The sequence below is a fragment of the Phyllobates terribilis genome, unplaced genomic scaffold (assembly GCF_046119375.1).
Source record: "Phyllobates terribilis strain yellow unplaced genomic scaffold, ASM4611937v1 Scaffold_5__5_contigs__length_657084704, whole genome shotgun sequence".
In the NCBI taxonomy this organism is placed as follows: Eukaryota; Metazoa; Chordata; class Amphibia; order Anura; family Dendrobatidae; genus Phyllobates; species Phyllobates terribilis.
Window position 1 is genome coordinate 40,295,378 of NW_027362765.1, and position 19,123 is coordinate 40,314,500.

General features: G+C 42.2%; 1 pseudogene; it reads right to left on the reverse strand.

Moving 5' to 3' along the window:
• LOC141271420 (uncharacterized) overlaps positions 1–19,123 on the reverse strand; it is a 101,222-nt pseudogene that overhangs the window by 73,185 nt on the left and 8,914 nt on the right.

Below are 19,123 nucleotides of genomic sequence, written 5' to 3' on the forward strand. Positions count from 1 at the left end.
TTCTGCTTCACTCTCCATTACCGCCCGGCAGACAAGAACATTAAAGCCGATGCTCTATCCCGCTCTTTTCTGTCTTCCGACCTAGAGGAAAAGCCTCTACACATCATTGACACCTCAAGAATTATGACTGCTGCTCCATTTGACCTGTCTCATCTATCTCCTGGTAAGACCTTTGTAGAAGCTCAGGATCGGAAGAGGGTCTTACTCTGGGGCCATTCGTCCAAACTGGCTGGCCATGCCGGCCAGTGGAAGACGCTTCTGCTCATTGCCTGGCATTATTGGTGGCCCACCCTGCGCAATGATGTTGCGGATTTTGTCACGGCTTGTTCCTCTTGTGCCCGTAACAAGATACCTATGCCCCTTCCAGCCGGTCGTCTCCTTCCTCTTCCCGTGCCTTCCGCTCCGTGGCAACATATTGCAATGGATTTCATCATGGATCTTCCTGTATCAGCCGGTTGTACTGTCATTTGGGTGGTCGCCGACCACTTCTCCCAGATGGCTCATTTCATCTCTCTGCCTGGTCTTCCATCTGCACCTGTGCTGGCTAAGCCAGTGCCCGCCAGTTTGTCTATCAGCCGTGCCCGCCAGCCTGTCTACCTGCCGTGCCCACCAGCCTGTCTACCTGCCGTGCCCGCCGGCATGCCTACTTGGATCACAAGTCTGGCTACCTGCCGTGTCCGCCTGCTTGCCTACCCGGATCACCCGTCAGGCTACCTGCCGTGCTCAGCCTCAGCCACCTAACCCATGGGAGTCGCCTGCTCTCACACAAGGTCGGTCCCAGAGTGGCACCTGGTTCACCTGCCCAGTCCCTCCTTGGTTCACGGAGTCGACTAAGCCACCATGTGGCCAGGGTCGGTCCGAGTTGGCAATTAGTTACGCCCCCCTGGTCCCTCCTTACATCATAGCACAGAGGTTCCACCACCCGGATCCGTAACACCATGTATATATATTGTGACAGGGTCACTAGTGTTCTATACGAGGGGAGGTATGTGTGACTCCGGCTGCTAGCCTGTGTGAAATGAAACCTACAAACTTTCCTCCAGCATGTTATATGTTGGAGGTTAACTCACCTAAAGTGTGTGGTTTTATGTGAATGGCAAAGAGGGTGGGAAGTCATTCACCCTACCTCCCCTCAGGGTGTGGCTGATCAAGCTTAAATGCTCAGTCACTATTTTTGTTTCTGTTGTTGTGTTTGGAGAGGCAAGGTCTCCAGTCTGGAAGCCATAGCTCAGGAAGGATCTGAAGGCTGGGCTACAACCTGTGTGGGCGAACCCCACACGCCTAGGGACTGTGCTATCTTTTAATCTTTTGTTTTGTCGCTTAGCCAGTAAGGCCGTATTTATTTTGCTGGAGCTGCAAGGCTTTATGCCATATAATAAAGCCTGCAGAGAAAACCTGGGTTCCTGAGTCTACTTCCGAAAGCGGCTGAGTGAGTCGTCTTACCACAATATACAGTACAAACCAAAAGTTTGGACACACCTTCTCATTTAAAGATTTTTCTGTATTTTCATGACTATGAAAATTGTACATTCACACTGAAGGCATCAAAACTATGAATTAACACATGTGGAATTATATACTTAACAAAAAAGTGTGAAACAATTGAAAATATGTCTTATATTCTAGGTTCTTCAAAGTAGCCACCTTTTGCTTTGATGACTGCTTTGCACACTCTTGGCATTCTCTTGATGAGCTTCAAGAGGTAGTCACCGGAAATGGTTTTCACTTCACAGGTGTGCCCTGTCAGGTTTAAGAAGTGGGATTTCTTGCCTTATAAATGGGGTTGGGACCATCAGTTGTGTTGTGCAGAAGGCAGGTGGATACACAGCTGATAGTCCTACTGAATAGACTGTTAGAATTTGTATTATGGCAAGAAAAAAGGAGCTAAGTAAAGAAAAACGAGTGGCCATCATTACTTTAATAAATGAAGGTCAGTCAGTGTGAAAAATTGGGAAAACTTTGAAAGTGTCCCCAAGTGCAGTTGCAAAAACCATCAAGCGCTATAAAGAAACTGGCTCACATGAGGACCGCCCCAGGAAAGGAAGACCAAGAGTCACCTCTGCTTCTGAGGATAAGTTTATCCGAGTCACCAGCCTCAGAAATCGCAGGTTAACAGCAGCTCAGATTAGAGACCAGGTCAATGCCACACAGAGTTCTAGCAGCAGACACATCTCTTCAACAACTGTTAAGAGGAGACTTTGTGCAGCAGGCCTTCATGGTAAAATAGCTGCTAGGAAACCACTACTAAGGACAGGCAACAAGCAGAAGAGACTTGTTTGGGCTAAAGAACATAAGGAATGGACATTATACCAGTGGAAATCTGTGCTTTGGTCTGATGAGTCCAAATTTGAGATCTTTGGTTCCAACCACCGTGTCTTTGTGCGACGCAGAAAAGGTGAACGGATGGACTCTATATGCCTGGTTCCCACCGTGAAGCATGGAGGAGGTGTGATGGTGTGGGGGTGCTTTGCTGGTGACACTGTTGGGCATTTATTCAAAACTGAAGGCATACTAAACCAGCATGGCTACCACAGCATCTTGCAGCGGCATGCTATTCCATCCGGTTTGCGTTTAGTTGGACCATCATTTATTTTTCAACAGGACAATGACCCCAAACATACCTCCAGGCTGTGTAAGGGCTATTTGACCAAGAAGGAGAGTGATGGGGTGCTACGCCAGATGACTTGGCCTCCACAGTCACCAGACCTGAACCCAATCGAGATGGTTTGGGGTGAGCTGGACCGCAGAGTGAAGGAAAAAGGGCCAACAAGTGCTAAGCATCTCTGAGAACTCCTTCAAGATAGTTGGAAGACCAATTCCGGTGACTACCACTTGAAGCTCATCAAGAGAATGCCAAGAGTGTGCAAAGCAGTCATCAAAGCAAAAGGTGGCTACTTTGAAGAACCTAGAATATAAGACATATTTTTAGTTGTTTCACACTTTTTTGTTAAGTATATAATTCCACATGTGTTAATTCATAGTTTTGATGCCTTCAGTGTGAATGTACAATTTTCATAGTTATGAAAATACAGAAAAATCTTTAAATGAGAAAGTGTGTCCAAACTTTTGGTCTGTACTGTATATACACATACATACACAGTGGCAACCAAAGGTTTTTTTTTTTTTTTTTTTTAAAGTGTGACTACATCTGTGTGGTTGCTGTGATGCCATTTTCCTGGTGATTTTAGTATTTTAGTAAACTGGAAGCAAATGGTTGTTAACTATAAGGACGAAAATTGTGTTTGGCACTGTTTTATCCCTTTATGTGTTAGTTTTCAACATTTGCTGAGCCAAATGTTTTGCATATTCTGTCTGGGTAGTCAAATTTTGCCTAAAATTCTTTATTTTTTGTGTGTGTTTTTAGGTTAAAACATGGCAAAGGCAAAGCCAAATTTATCACCGGATATCAGAAAACTTAATATGATGAGAGTGAAGTCAGGCAATACCCAAAAAGAGGTAGCTATGGAATTCAACTGTTCTCAGAGTTAAGTGTCACGTATATTAAAGAAAGAAAAATAAGGTTGTGGAACAGCTGACAAACCTAGAAGTGGACGACCACGGAAAACTTCCTCCAGAGTTGATCACATCATTAAGAAAAAGTCAGTATGTGATGTCCATAAAAGTGCTGTACAGATTTTGCACAAAATGAATCAAAAATATGGGGTCAAAGGGAGTCGCTGAACCGGATGGTCCGACTTGAGTTTGCCAAAGAACACAGCCAATGGAAAGAGACAGATTGGTCTAAGGTGTCGTGGTCGGATGATTCCAACCAAGTTCAATCTGTTTGGTAGTGATGGCAAGCACTATATATACCGCCCAATTGGAAAAAGTAATGATGTAAGGTACCAAACACCAATAGTAAAACATTATGGTGTCAATGTCATAGTTTGGGGCTGCTTTTCTGCATCTGCCATTGGCCCTCTGCATAGAATTGATGTAAATATGAATGCTACCATCTACAAGGACATACTGGAGAATGTAATGCTGTGACATGGTAAAACCAAAGTAGGCAGGGAATGGAAATTCCAGCAAGACAAAAATCTTCAGGACACATCCAATTTAGTAAAAAATTGGTTAGCAAAGAAAAATGTTCACCTGTTGCAATGGTCAAGCCAATCACCTGATTTACACCCCATAGAGCACTTTTGGGATGAGTTAGGACAACGAGTTGGGGCTCTCTTACCCATAGCAATAAAGATGAATTGTTTGCAGATTTGCAAATGGAATGGAGCAAGATCCCTCAAGATATCTTGAATACCCCAGTAGCTTCAATGCCCCATCGGTGTGGTGCAGTAATGAAAGCAAGAGGTTATGCTATAAAATATTAAGTTATGCCATTGTAAACAATGAATTAATCTCTATGTTGTGAAACTTTTGGCAGTCAGTTTTCTTTAGTTAAATGACCATACCTATATTCAAAAGAATTTTGGTTAAAATTAAGGTCTTGCGTGAGGACAACTTCGTGCACTTTAAATTCAACACCAGGGAAATGGCCTTACAACAACCAGACAGAAGTAATCACACTTTAAAAAAAAATGCAAAGTAGATGTGGTGTGCGCTTGCATGTATACATATATACATACATATGTGTGTCTGCGCATGTGTACATATGTAAATATATATGTGGGTGCCCATGTATAAATAAATTTGGGTGCATGCATTTATTTGTATATATAGATACACACGTGTCTGCATTTATATATGTGTAAATTGACCAAAATATATGTGTGTGCGTGCCCAGATATAAATATGTGCATGCATGTGTACAGTATATACAGTGGGGGAAATAAGTATTTGATCCTTGCTGTGTTTGTAAGTTTGCCCACTGACAAAGACATGAACAGTCTATAATTTTAAGGGTAGGTTAATTTTAACATTGAGAGATAGAATATCCCTAATAAAAAAAAAAAATAAAGAAAATCACATTGCATAAATTAGATAAATTTATTTGCATTTTGCAGTGAGAAATAAGTATTTGATCCCCTACAAACCATTATGAGCTCTGGCTCCTGCAGACCAGTTAGACACTCCTAATCAACTCATTACCTGCACTAAAGACAGCTGGCTTACATAGTATAAAAGGCTCCTGTCCACAGACTCAATTAATCAGTCAGATTCTAACCTCTACAACATGGGCAAGACCAAAGAGCTTTCTAAGGATGTCACGGACAAGATCATAGACCTGCACAAAGCGGGAATGTGCTACAAAACCATAAGTAAGACGCTGGGTGAGAAGGAGACAACTGTTGGTGCAAAAGTAAGAAAATGGAAGAAATACAAAATTACTGTCAGTCGACATCGATCTGGGGCACCATGCAAAATCTCACCTGGTGGGGTATCCTTGATCATGAGTGTGCGGAGCTGCCCACTTACTAAAGATTATGATACTTTTCCAGCACGGATCATCATTTTCGTCAATATTATTATTGTGTGTTATTAGTGATTTATTTGTTATGTTTTATATAGTTTTGCTTACTTGTCAGTATGGAAGATTCACTTGTAAAATGTCCAGCATTACACTAATCTCATCTTTATCTCAGGAGTCCATTGTTCCAACAGCCAATGGTCTCATTGTGTGTGGATTGTGGCCACAGTGGAGCCGTCACCACAGGGGGTCTTACATGCAGTCTCAGATGAAGGCTTCTAGAATATTCTTCATTGTTTTAGAGAACAGTGAATGTTTAAGGGGGAGGGTATGATCATTTCTGGCCTGGGAGGGGACTGAGCCCAGTAGAAGAAAGGACAGACATGTTTTAGGAGAGTTGTGTGGAAGGATTGAAAGAAGAGGCTAGAGACAGTGAGTATGGCCTTATACAAAGCCAGTGGAACTACTGAACCCAGATTGGGAATTTGAGGACTGAGAGAACTGTTTTTTGGCCATTTACCTGGAATTGCTTATTACCATGGCTGTGATCAATAAAATATTGTTCCATCTTTAATCTGCCTAGGTGATTACTTACAACCCACAACTGCACATCTTTACAAGTGGGGGCAAGCGGTGGGATCACCTATCTCTAGAGAGCATACCAGAGAAAGTTACCGAGCGGTGACTTGGCAGAATAGATGACGGAGGATGGACCGACTGAGTTGAGGAGGATGCTGGACGCGCTAGGAGATCGGGCCACGGAGATGGAGGGGGCGGCAGTGTTAAACAAATTTCTAGGTGTGCATATAGTGATACCCCCACCTGCCCCAGTGCAGAGGACAATGGATAACAGGAGAGAGGGGCCTACATCTTTAAGGTACCGGAATATACCACAGTTCAATGAGGACACCTCAGATATTGATGAACATCTCCAGTTATTTGAGAACCTCTGCCTGCTGCATGAGGTGTCAGTCAGTGATTGGCCCAGATTTTTGAGCGTTGGCCTGACCGGAAAAGCAAGAGAAGCTTTTAATAACTTGTCTTTGGTGGATCAGAGATGTTTCTCTACCATTCGCAGTGCATTGCTAGAGAGGTATGCCGTCATGCCGGAAACCTACCGGAGGAAGTTTCGGGAGACTGACAAGCCCGCTGCACACACACATCGGGAGTTTGCCAACACACTACGTACGGCATGCACTCGGTGGATAGAAGGACTGAGGGCTTAGGAAGCAGAACATGTAATGGATATAATCATGCTGGAACATGGAACATGGATGGCAGATAGAAAACCACTCAGCCTGGATGAGGCTGCAAGATTGGCTGATGATTGGTCTGCTAATCGAGCAGGGCACCGTGGAAGTACAGCCCCAGTGAGTCAGGAACAGGATTTTACAGGGAGGCCATCAAGACCCATGGATCGGCCACATGAGGAACTGCAGGGATTTTGGACTTCACAAAGAGGGGGAGGTTTCCCAAGCCCCCAAGTTCGGTCTGTGTTGGGGCAAGGAGGGCTAAATTGCCATAAATGTGGCCGCATGGGGCATTTTGCCAGGGAATGCTGGGAACGTTCTAGCCCACATCACAACCTAGGACGAGGATTGGTGTGCCACTGGGCCAATGTCGTAACCCAAAGCCAAAGACCGGTTCTCACTGCTTCAGCCGATAGGGAGCGGCACTATCTGCAGACTAAAGCCCCCGTCTCACATAGCGATATCGCTAGCGAGATCGCTGCTGAGTCATGGTTTTGGTGACTCACCAGCGATGTCGCTATGTGTGACACTTTGCAAGGATCAGGCCCCTGCTGTGAGGTCGCTGATCGCTGCAAAGTGTCCTGGACCATTTTTTGGTCGTTGGCCTCCCGCTGGCCAGCACACATCGCTGTGTGTGACCAGCGGGACCAACGATCTGGCTGGTAACCATGGTAAACATCGGGTTACTAGGGGCACGCGCGCACTTAGTAACCCGCTGTTTACCATGGATACCACTCTGCTACGGTGCGCGGAGGCTCCCGCGCACCGTAGCAGAGTGGTATCCATGGTAAACAGCGGGTTACTAGGGGCACACGCGCACTTAGTAACCCGATGTTTACCATAGTTACCAGCCTGCTCCTGCTTAAGCAGCAGGCTGGTAACGGGAGCAGGACATCGTGGAACGATTATTTCCACGATATCGCTGCTCCCCTGATCGCTGGTGAGCCTGCCTGTTTGACAGCTCACCAGCGATGCAGCAACGATCCCTGACAGGTCGTATCGTTGTCGGGATCGCTGCTGCATCGCTTAGTGTGACGGGGCCTTAACCCCCCACCTGTGGTGAGTAATACACAAAATGCCATGACTGTCACAATGAAGGAATGTAATCTGGGGGAGGTAAATTACATCAGGGAGGAGGCCCAGGGACTTCAGGACACTGAATCTACCCTTACCCTGGTCAGCCCAGATACTGTCCCCCCAGAGCTCCCTTTACCAGGCCGCCAAGTGACCATCCCCCTAACTGGGTGTCAGCACTCTGGGGTTGGTCGCAATGGTTACAAGTTTGGTTCTCATCGGGCACGTGTGGAGTTTCCCAGGACAAACTGGGGATCAGGGGGAGGATATGGAGGACCCCGTGGAAAGGACAGACCCCTGATCCAGCGAACTAAATACAGAGTCCTTGTCTCAGGGCTTCCCCCATCGGGAAGTTGGCAGGATCTGAAAGACCATATGAGAGAAGCTGGAGATGTCTATTACACTGACGTATACCAGGGTGGAATGGGGACTGTGGAGTATATTCGCAAGGACGACATTGAATATGCTTTGAGGAAACTGGATGATACAAAGTTTCGTTCTCATAAAGGCGAGACCTCTTACATTCGTGTCCATGCTGAAAAAGTGGGGGAGGTATGTGAGGAGCTGCCCACTTACTAAAGACTATGATACTTTTCCAGCACGGACCACCATTTTTGTCAATATTATTATTGTGTGTTATTAGTGATTTACTTGTTATGTTTTATATAGTTTTGCTTACTTGTCAGTATGGAAGATTCACTTGTAAAATGTCCAGCATTACACTAATCTCAACTTTATCTCAGGAGTCCATTGTTCCAACAGCCAATGGTCTTATTGTGTGTGGATTGTGGACACAGTGGAGCCGTCACCACAGGGGGTGTTACATGCAGTCTCAGATGAAGGCTTCTAGAATATTCTTCATTGTTTTAGAGAACAGTGAATGTTTAAGGGAGAGGGTGTGATCACTTCTGACCTGGGAGGGGACTGAGCCCAGTGGAAGAAAGGACAGACATGTTTTAGGAGAGTTGTGTGGAAGGATTGAAAGAGGATGGAGACAGTGAGTATGGCCTTATACAAAGCCAGTGGAACTACTGAACCCAGATTGGGAATTTGAGGACTGAGAGAACTGTTTTTTGGCCATTTACCTGGAATTGCTTATTACCATGGCTGTGATCAATAAAATATTGTTGCATCGTTAATCTGCCTAGGTGATTACTTACAACCCACAACCGCACATCTTTACAATGAGGAAGGTGAGAGATCAGCCTAAAACTACACAGGGGGAGCTTGTTAATGATCTCCAGGCAGCTGGGACCACAGTCACCAAGAAAACCATTGGTAACACATTATGCCTTAAAGGTTTAAAATCCTGCAGTGCCTGCAAGGTCCCCCTGCTCAAGAAGGCACATATGCAGGCCTGTCTGAAGTTTGCCAATGAACACCTGGATGATTCTGTGAGTTATTGGGAGAAGGTGCTGTGGTCAGATGAGACAAAAATTGAGCTCTTTGGCATTAACACAACTCGCCGTGTTTGCAGGAAGAAGGATGAGTACAACCCTAAGAACATCATCCCAACTGTGAAGCATGGTGGGGGAAACATTATACTTTGGGGTGCTTTTCTGCAAAGGGAACATAACTGCACCGTACTGAAGGGAAGATGGATGGGGTCATGTATCGCGAGATTTTGACCAACAACCTCCTTCCCTCAGTAAGAGCATTGAAGATGGGTTGTGGCTGGGACTTCCAGCAAGACAATGACCCAAAACATACAGCCAAGGCGACAAAGGAATGGCTCAAAAAGAAGCACAGTAAGGTCATGGAGTGGCCTAGCCAGTCTCTAGACCTTAATCCCATAGAAAACTTATGGAGAGAGTTGAAGCTCCGAGTTGCCAAGCAACAGCCTCAAACTCTTAATGATTTAGAGATGATTTGCAAAGAGGAGTGGAGCAAAATTCCTCCCGACATGTGCGCAAACCTCATCATCAACTACAAAAAACGTCTGACTGCTGTGCTTGCCAACAAGAGTTTTGTCACCAAGTATTAAGTGTTGTTTGTCAAAGGGATCAAATATTTTTTCTCACTGCAAAATGCAGAAAAAAAATATCTAATTTATACAATGTGATTTTCTTGGTTTATTTTGGGATATTCTCTCTCTCAATGTTAAAATTAACCTACCCTTAAAATTATAGCCTGTTCATGTCTTTGTCAGTGGGCAAATTTACAAAAACAGCAAGAGATCAAATACTTATTTCCCCCACTGTATACAGTTGAAACCAGAAGTTTACATACACTATATAAAAAGACACATATGCATGCTTTTCTCAAAATCTGGCATGAATTCAGAATAAACATTTCCTGTTTTAGGTCAATTAGGATTACCATAGTTTTTAATATTTGCCAAAGGCCAGAATGAGAGAGAGAATGTTTTAAGGCATTTTTATTACTTACTGCAAAGTCAAACGTTTACATACACTAAGATTACTATGCCTTTAAACAGTTATGGACTGCCCATATGATGATGTCATGTGTTTGGAAGCTTCTGATAGTCTTTTGGCTACATCTGAGTTAATTAAAGACACACCTGTGGATGTATTTTAATGTACACCTGAAACACACTGCTTCTTTGTGTAGCATTATGGGAAAGTCTAAAGAAATCAGCCAAGATATTAGGAAGAGAATTGTGGACTAGCACAAGTCTGGCTCATCCTTGGGTACAATTTCAAGATACCTGAAGGTGCCTTGTTCATCTGTACAAACAATTATATGCAAGTACACACAAGATGGGAATGTCCAGCCATCATACCGCTCAGGAAGGAGAAGAGTTCTGTGCTCCAGAGATGAACGTGCTTTGGTCAGACAAGTGCATATCAACCCAAGGACAAAAGCAAAAGACATTGTGAAGATGATGGCGGAAGCTGGAAAGATTGTGTCAATACCCACAGTGAAACGAGTACTGTATGAACATGGGCTGAAAGGCCACTCTCTGCCAGGAAGAAGCCTTTACTCCAAAAGAAACATAAAAAAGCCAGATTAATGTTTGCAAATGCACACTGGAACAATGACCTTAATTTTTGGGGACATGTCCTGCGATCTGATGAAACCAAAAATTTTACTTTTTAAACATAATGACCATCATTAAGTTTGGAAGAAAAAGGGAGAATCTTGGAAGCCTAAGAACACCATCCCAACTGTGAAACACAGGGGTGGCAGCATCATGTTGTGGGGTTGTTTTGCAGCAGGAGGGACTGGTGCACTTCACAAAATAGATGGCATTATGAGAAAAGAAGATTATGTGGCAATTCTGAAGCAACATCTCAAGACATCAGCCAGGAAGTTAAAGCTTGGGCGGAAAGGGGTCTTCCAAATGGACAATGACCCAAAGCATACCGCCAAAATGGTAAGAAAGTGGCTTAAGGATAACAAAGTCAATGTTTTGGAGTGGCCATCACAAAGCCCTGATCTCAATCCTATTGAAAATATATGGGCAAAGCTAAAAAGGATCAGTTACACCAGTTTTGTCAGGAGGAATGGAACCAAATTACGACCAACTATTGTGAGAAGCTTGTGGAAGGATGTACCAAACGTTTGACCCAAGTCATTCAGCTTAAGGGCAATGGTACCAAATACTAATGAAATGTATGTAAACTTTTGACTTTGCAGTAAGTAATAAAAATGCCTTAAAACATTCTCTCTCTCTCATTATTCTGGCATTTAGCAAATAAACAAAAATTATGGTAATCCTAATTGACCTAAAATGGGAAAGGTTTATTCTGATTTAATGTCAGATATTGAGAAAAACATGCATATGTGTCTTTTAATGATTAAATAAATCCATTAAAAACATTTTTAGTGCCAATCAACTGTAAAGCAGACAGGTGAGAGCTGATATTATCAGGCTGTAAAGTTCCATATTTATTGAAATGTTATTTATATTCTCTGTGTGTATACCTTTCCATCTTATATTTACAACCAATGTGGTGGTTTGATTTGGAGGTCTTCAGGTGTACAGTATATGGATGGTATTTTGTTGTAAATTTTAGTTACCATTGACAACAATGTTTTTCTATTGTGCCGTGGGTCTCTTTTTTGCATGCTACATATTCCCCTATTTTTTTAATGGTTTTAATATGTATTTCCCTTTGAATTGATGTACCAATAAAGGATTTTTACATTAATCATTGGAGAAGAGTCTCTTTTTTTGTTGGATGTATAGAGATAGATAACAGATACATATAGATAGACAGACATACTGTATATAGAGTGACAGCCAAATAATTGCACAAACCCCTGACAAATTATAAAATTGCACCTCATACTTATTTAATGCAATAAAATGCAATTTAATTATGTAAAAATCATACAATGTGATTTTCTGGATTTCTTTTAAGATTCTGCCTCTCACAGTCGAAGTGTACCTACGATAAAAATTACAGACCTCCCCATTCTTTGCAGGTGGGAAAACTTGCTAAATCGGCAGTGTATCAAATACTTAATTTCCAGAACTGTAGAAAAAGACATGAACCGCACATCCAAATATTCATACTTTGATCTAATGCCTCTCGGCAAAAATTTACAAACTGAACATGAGGTTCTTAGTTAACATTCTGATCAGACTGTATGAAGCCCACTGCCAAGTCACCATGAACCTCTTAGTGGGTCCTTAGCCTGAAAGGTGAGGTGCCGTGCACAAGCCACCATCACAGAGACAGTGCACCAGCAGGGTGGACTATCTGGTACCCTACAGTACCCATACTATGAGGCAGCGTCCCCATAACGCCAGGTCACACCGCCCCATAGGCACAAAACCACAGCAATAACGGATGCCAACCAGCACCAACACCAGGTGAATAGATGATAAAAGCCCACCTTCCACAAGCTCTCAGGATGTGAACTGAGAGCAAAAATAGATGGAACCCCTCTTGCAGTCTCCTGCTAATTTAAAAACACCTGGGTCAAATGGGAGGAGTGCTGGCCCAAGTAAAAACAACAAAAAAAATGCCATATAATTGCACAAACCCCTGAAAAATTGCACCCCATAATTAAATAGCATTTTATTGCATGCAATAAGTATGTAAAAATCATACAATGTCATTTTCTAGTTTTTATTTTTAGATTCTGTATTACAGTTGAAGTGTACCTATGATAAAAATTACAAACCTCTCCATTCTTTGTAGGTGGAAAAACTTGCAAAATCAGTAGTGTATCAAATACTTTTTTTCTCCACTGTAGATGACTCCTGACATGAGATTTGACCAGGACAGCAAAGCAATAAATCATCCACATACTACAAACTGAAGCAACACAACCTCCGTATATGGAGGAGTCCATTTTTGCAAAATGGAGGACATTGCAGCAGTATACATTGTCAGTGAATTTTGAGCACTTTGTGATAACACCATCCATGTATACTGTTTATGACCATGGGTAACAGCAAATAAATACTGGGAGTCTGGGTGCAGAGGCATGGAAAAGAATGCCTTTTCCAAATCAATCATCGTAAAATTCGTGGAATTAAATCTTCGGTGATTTCCCAAGGAAAAACATTATTTGCATGTACAACAGACTAGGCTACTCTAGTATCTATTAAGAAATCTAAAGTTCTATCCAGAGTTAATTTGACCACTGGGGTAGAATCGGAGGAACTAAAAACTATTGCTAACTATGTCCTATGGTAAGGAAAAATCATTCACAGTGATGATGGATGAGTGAGTGGGGGCTGATTCTTTTCTCTCTTCACCCCTTGCTTTCTCTCTTTGTTCTAAGAGTTTGAATAAACTCCTGCTCCTCCTCTTTAGCTTTTTGCAAAAGGTCCTTTGAATCCTTTCCCCTCCAGTACGCACATTCACAAGTCCCTCCTTGATGGGTTCCATCCAAATCATCTACAAACTATCAAAATATTTTTCTATCATCTCATCATTTTGCTGACGTATATAAGTTTATAGATTGTACATTCTGCTTTTCAGACCTCAACACTGCAGGACTTTATAGTACTCTTCCCACTATCAGTATTCGGTCAGTATTTTTTCTCAGGAGTGGGAGCCAAAACCAGGTGAGGAACAATCAGAAAAAAGGTGCCAGGAAAGGTGCGGGCTCATCGCTGGAGCCTGCACCAAAGAGGAAGACATGAAATGCACCGTACATACACTACCGTTCAAAAGTTTGGGGTCATTTAGAAATGTTATTATTTTTTAAAGAAAAGCACATTTTTTTTTCAATGAAGCTAACATTAAATTAATCAGAAATACACTCTATACATTGTTAATGTGGTAAATGACTATTCTAGCTGCAAACGTCTTGTTTTTATTGCAATATCTACATAGGTGTATAGAGGCCAATTTCCAACAACCACCACTCCAGTGTTTTAATGGTACATTGTGTTTGCTAACTGTGTAAGAAGGCGAATGGATGTTTAGAAAACCCTTGCACAAGTATGTTAGCCCAGCTGAAAACGGTTTGGCTGATTTGAGAAGCTATAAAATTGACCTTCCTTTCAGCTAGTTGAGAATCTGGAGCATTACATTTGTTTGTTCTATGAAACTCATAAAATGACCAGAAAAAGAGAACTTTCATGTGAAACTCGACAGTCTATTCTTGTTCTTAGAAATGAAGGCTATTCCATGTGATAAATTTTCAAGAAACTGAAGATTTCCTACAACGCAGTGAAGAGGTGACTCTGGGATGCTGGCCTTCAGGGCAAAGTGGCAAAGAAAAAGCCATATCTGATTCTGGCTAATAAAAGGAAAAGATTAATATTGGCAAAAGAACACAGACATAAGACAGAGGAAGATTGGAAAAAAGTTTTATGGACAGACGAATCAAAGTTTGAGGTGTTTGGATCACACAGAAGAACATTTGTGAGACGCAGACAACTGAAAAGATGCTGGAAGAGTGCCTGACACCATCTGTCCAGCATGGTGGAGGTAATGTGATGGTCTGGGGTTGCTTTGGTGCTGGTAAAGTGGGAGATTTGTATAAGGTAAATGGGATTTTGAATAAGGAAGGCTATCACTCCATTTTGCAATGCCATGCCATACTCTGTGGACAGCGCTTAATTGGAGCCAATTTCATCCTACACCAGGACAATGACCCAAAGCACACCTCCAAATTATGCATGAACTATTTAGGGAAGAAGTAGGCAGCTGGTATTCTATCTGTAATGGAGTGGCAAGTGCAGTCACCAGATCTCAACCCCATTGAGCGGTTGTGGGAGCAGCTTGATCGTATGGTATGCAAAAAGTGCCCATCAAGCCAATCCAACTTGTGGGAGGGGCTTCAGGAAGCATGGGGTGAAATTTCTCAAGATTACTTCAGCAAATTAACAGCTAGAATGCCAAAGGTTTGCAATGCTGGAATTACTGCAAAGGGAGCATTCTGTGACGAAAGCAAAGTTTGAAGGAGAAAATTATTCTTTCTAATAAAAATCATTATTTCTAACCTCGTCACTGTCTGGACTATATTTTCTAATCATTTTGCAACTGATTTGATAAATAAAAGTATGAGTTTTCATGGAAAACACAAAATTGTCTGGGTGACCCCAAACTTTTGAACAGTAGGGTATATGCAGCGCATATCGTGCAGGGGTTAAAGCTTGTATAAGTGACGGCACAATTTTCTCCTATTGTAGGTAATCGCCAAACACTTAAAACCATACATCCTTATGTAGGTAGTCACCGAGACACTTAAATGCCTACAAACAACCAGTAAACGGACAAGATACATTTCTGTTGAGTTGATCCTTCTCAACAGCCAATCAAGACACAGGAACACTAACAACCCTCCAAGTACAAGTACTATCTTTCAAACTAATATACTAATCCCATCTGATGCACACAGTTCAAAAAGGCAAGTGAAGCAAAAATGTAAGAATAAGCTCCTGTCCTTATGCTGTAGCGTTAGAATTCACTGTCACTGGAGAGTCCATCCTCCCTCGAGATACTGATAGTACAATGCGTGTCTGGTCAAAATCTTCTATGCCTTTTGAACTCCAAATAATACGATTTGTTTTACGAGCGCTCAGGAAATCAATACAGCACATCTCTGTTTGGTTTATTAATACAGAGCTCAAGATTAAATAATGTAAAAAAAATAGTCCAGTCGAAAGATGTAGCCAATAGGAATTTTAGGAGTGTGAACAGAAATGTGAAACTTCTCTTCACAGCAGTGTTAAAGGGAACTTGTCACCATAAAAAATGCTATTAACCTGCAGATATGGGGTCTATCTGCTGGTTAATAGCATTATTAATCTGTCTGGCGCCCGCACTTAACCGAACTCTGCGGGAAGAAAATTAACTTTATTCCCCATGCAGCATTCCGATTTCAGTCAATGCAGTGAAAATGTCAGTCAGGGCCCGGAGTGCAGTTGCAACTGCTGCGCTCTATACACAGAGCGGTGACTGAACCAGTGACGGCATCGCACATGTGACTGAAATGCGAACGCTGTGGGGAAATAAAGTTAATTTTCTCTCCGCAGTGTGCAGCTAAGTGTGGGCATTGAGCAGGTTAATAACACTATTAACCTGCCGATTGACCCCATATCTGCAGGTTAATAGCGTTTTTTGTGGCGACAGATTTCCTGGTTTTCCAAGATGGATACCATAAACACAAAATGGAGTCTGTTTTCACACAATGGATTCTTCCCTGTGTGACTTTTCAGATGTGAGCAAAATGTGATTTCTCTGTAAAACATTTCCCACATTCTGAACATGAATATGGCTTCTCCCCTGGGCGAGTTCTTTGGTGTATAACAAGACTTGATTTATGTACAAAACTTTTCCCACATTATGGTCATGAAATTGATTTTTCCTCTGTGAGTTTTCTTATGTATTTTAAATCAAGATGTGATTTAGTTGTAAAATAGTTCCCACATTCTGAACATGATTATGGCTTTTTCCCTGTGTGAGTTTTCTGGTGTTTAACAAGATTTGATTTCTGGGTAAAATATTTCCCACATGCCGAACAAAAACATGTCTTTTCCCCTGTGTGAATTCTCTTGTGTTTAACAAGACTTGAATTTTCTGCAAAACATTTACCACATTCTGAACATGAAAAAGGCTTCTCCCCTGTGTGAATTCTAAGGTGTGTAACAAGACTTGATTTCTCTGTAAAACATTTTCCACATTCTGGGCACGAAAAAGGCTTCTCCCCTGTGTGAACTCTCTCATGTTTAACAAGATGTGATTTCAGTGCAAAACATTTCCTGCATTCTGAACATGAATATGGTTTTTCCCCTGTGTGTATTCTATGGTGTGGAACAAGATCTGATTTCTTTATAAAACATTTCCCACATTCTAAACATGAAAATGGCTTCTCCCCTGTGTGAGTTCTCCGATGTACAGCAAGATATGATTTCTCTGCAAAACATTTCCCACATTCTAAACATGAAAATGGCTTCTCCCCTGTGTGAATTCTCTGATGTGTAGTGAGATGTGATTTATCTGCAAAACATTTCCCACATTCCGAACATGAAGCAGGCTTTTCCTTTTTGTGAATTTTCTCGTGTCTATTAAGATCTGATTTCTGTTTAAAATATTTCCCACACTCTGTACAAGAAAATCTTTTTTCCTCTATGTCAGTTTTTTGATGAGTATCAAAATTCATTTTCAGAGAAAAATGTTTTCCACATTCTGAAGATGAAAATGGTTTCTTTACTGCCATATCAACATGATTTTTAAACACCCTTTTGTTATTTTTATTTTTCCTAATAGTCTGTGATGAATTAGATAATAGATCTTCGCCGTGAAGGGATGATGGTATATCTGGAATAATGGCATTCACTTCACTTGTATCTTGTGTGAGATTAATGTCATCTGATTTTAAAACTGAATATGCCAGATGTCCCTCTGGTCTGGTACAGTCATCTGCTAAAAATAAAATCAATTATTATTTTGAAATAAAATATCCTTAAAATATATAATTGTATAGAAAATGTTGATAAAAATTGGAAGTTATGTACCACATTTCAATTATTCACTAAGAAAAATACGGTTCAAAATGTAAAATTAGACCTCAGTTTATAGCAAGGACCAGTAGAGAATGATGTTCGACTCCAAATATGTTAAATAGCTCAAAATTATATCAATCGAAACATCTACTCATACCACAAAAAAGAAGCTCCTACTTAGGTCGATCATCATCTGTTAATAGAAAAATAGAGTGTGTCCACATTAAGAGTTGTTCAAAGATTTGTGAAAAGCAATATGGCTTCCCTAAACCAATCCAGCAAAATCTGTGTTCATAAAGCAAAAAATCACCCTCTTCTCTTCATTGCAATATGCCAAACCAGAGTTAGGGTGTCACGCAAGGTGTAGGAAAGACTAAGTGCAATATGAAAGGGAAGGGGGGAAAGGGGGCCCAGACTCTAGGGAAGGGGGGGGGGGGGTGGAGACCTCCTAGGCTGATCTAATATCACCCTCACTCCACTAACGTCTCTATATTGGCTCTTCACCAATCACCGCACGCGGACCTCGCCTTGTCTTTCCCTGGCGTATGGCCCTGGCTAGGGAAGGGAGGGGGGTGAGCGCTAGTCGATACCCACTGACCACTACAGACAACAAGGGGGAACAAACAAGGGAAAATAGCTTAGCTTTAGTCGACTTCAGAGAGATGAACTCCCGTCCTCAAAGCTCCAGAGAGGAAGAAGTAATGCACTTGCTCCAAGCCTTCACAAGGGGTAATGTGAGTATCGCCGGCACCTCCCTCAAGCAGACAGCAGGTATTTATACACCCAGGCCAGGATGTTAATTAGCCAGAGGAAGGTAGCCGCTGGGTCCTAGACAGGCAGCCTCTAAGAAGGTGTCTGTAATGCCAAACGTAGAGATCTCCTGCAAACAACTGCAGGACGACTGTCTGTCACTTCTGACACACCCGTGAGATAGGGTCCACATGTTTAGCATTGCTGTATGGAGGAGTGTTGTAAGTGAACATGGACAATGTATATATCATAAGAACACTGAGCTCACAATTAAATCCATAAACTCTGGTTAACACCAAAGACCTACATCAAAGAGATCATGAGCTATAAGGATGGGGGTTGCAAAACCAGTGAGGCTGGAAGACAAGTGTGTGTCTTGTGGTGTGGTGCCTTTTGTTCTGTTGAGCATCTACATGGGAGATGGACATCTTGTCTGGCCTCTTGAAAGGTACATAACCCCTGTGGTGTTTGGATTACAAACCATTGTTCTTGATGGACATCTTGACTCCAGCCTAAATGGAATTTGAACCTGTCCTCAGGACTTTTTGACACAATGACCTTTTGGCTATATACAATGATGCCACCTGCAGGAAGATGAAGACCTCCACAATCATGTTTGACCCTTGACCCTCTTATCCATTCGGGACCCAAGAACGCCACCTTCAAAACAGTGTCGGCATCAGCAGCCATGTGCATGCTTCTGGAGAACTCAAAAGGCTGTGACCTGATTGGAGGTGTTACAGGGATCGGCAATGAATAGGCCATGTGCGACTGATATAAAGGTAGCACATCAAGCTAGATAGT